Source organism: Elephantulus edwardii, unplaced genomic scaffold (genome assembly GCF_000299155.1).
Source record: "Elephantulus edwardii isolate Elephantulus edwardi_28Jun2011 unplaced genomic scaffold, EleEdw1.0 scaffold00410, whole genome shotgun sequence".
NCBI classification, from domain to species: domain Eukaryota; kingdom Metazoa; phylum Chordata; class Mammalia; order Macroscelidea; family Macroscelididae; genus Elephantulus; species Elephantulus edwardii.
This window is the reverse complement of record NW_006400160.1, coordinates 1,033,647-1,035,009: the sequence shown is the minus strand read 5'-3', so window position 1 is coordinate 1,035,009 and position 1,363 is coordinate 1,033,647. Positions and strand designations below refer to the sequence as shown.

Sequence of the window (1,363 nt, the reverse complement as noted above, 5' to 3'; positions counted from 1 at the left end):
TCTGGAATGTGGGAAAATGTTTTCGTGTTCATCTAACCTCACGGAACATAAAAGAGGCCACACAGGAGAGAGACCTTATGAATGTCAGGAATGTGGAAAAACATTTTCTCGATCAAGTACGCTCACTCGACATAGAAGAGTTCACACAGGAGAGACACCTTATGAATGTCAGGAATGTGGGCAAACATTTTCAAAATCACATCAGCTCAATCAACATAGAAGAGTCCATGCAGAAGAGAGACCTTAGGAATGTCAAGAATGTGGGCATACATTTTCGCAATCAGGTCAGCTCACTGAACATAGAAGAATTCACTGAGGGAAACCTTATTAATGTCAGGAATGTGGGAAAACATTTACCCAGTCAAGTGCACTCATGTTACATAGAAGAATTCATACAGGAGACAGACCTTACGAATCTAAGGAATGTGGGAAAACATTTTCCCATTCACACACCCTCACTGAACATAGAGGAATTCACACAGAAGAAAGACCTTACGAATATCAGGACTGTGGGAAATCTTTTTCACAATGAAGTCACCTCATGTTACATAGAAGAATTCATACAGGAGAGAGACCCTTTGAATGTAAAGAATGTGGGGAAAATCTTTGCTCGATCAGCTCACCAGTGTCACTCTACATAGAAGAATTCACACAGGAGAGAGATCTTTCAAATGTCAGGACTGTGGCAAAACATTTTCTCGGTCAGATAAGCTCATTTACATACACAATCCAGCTGAGAAAATACCATTTTATAAATTTTCACTTTGTTACTGATATTTTTCATAGAATAAATATATCATTTGTACAAGAGGTTTTGCTTCATGAATGGGTTTTCTTTTCTTTCCCCCCAAGTTTAAGTGAACTATTTAACTCTTCCATATATGGTGGATGTGCTAGTGTTTGGCTTGGCACTATGCATTTGTAGTTTTACGGGAGACCTGGTGTGGGCAGTGTGTCCAGCATCCTTAAGTGTCCCAGCCTCCAAAACCACAGTATTCACAAAATCAGTTGTTCAGGAGATGGACAAGGAAGATGTCATTTGTTCACTGCTGATTGAGAAGGTAGCCTGTGCTGTTGTGGACACATCACCAGCAGTGCATCCTGAAAGGATACAGCTATTAAGAAATAAAAGTGTTTAAGTTCTTAGAGAACCAAGAGGAAAAGTTCATTTGGTGTTGGTAGATGAGGAATTCATTTCTATACCATCCCTAATCCTCCAGACATGCCACGGGGCTCATGAACTCACCTGTGGGCCTCCTCAGCTCCTGGTTCTGGCTGTGACTCCCATGAACATGGATTCCTGCTTCTTCATTTGAGTGAAGCCACTAGGAGGTGCCACGCAGGCTCCTGTCCTGAGTGCAGG

The 1,363-nt window shown here is 41.6% G+C and overlaps 1 pseudogene; it reads left to right on the top strand.

Annotated features, from left to right (window-relative positions):
• LOC102844620 overlaps window positions 1–532 on the top strand; it is a 28,384-nt pseudogene extending 27,852 nt beyond the window's left edge.
• The last annotated feature ends 831 nt before the right edge of the window (window positions 533–1,363 follow it).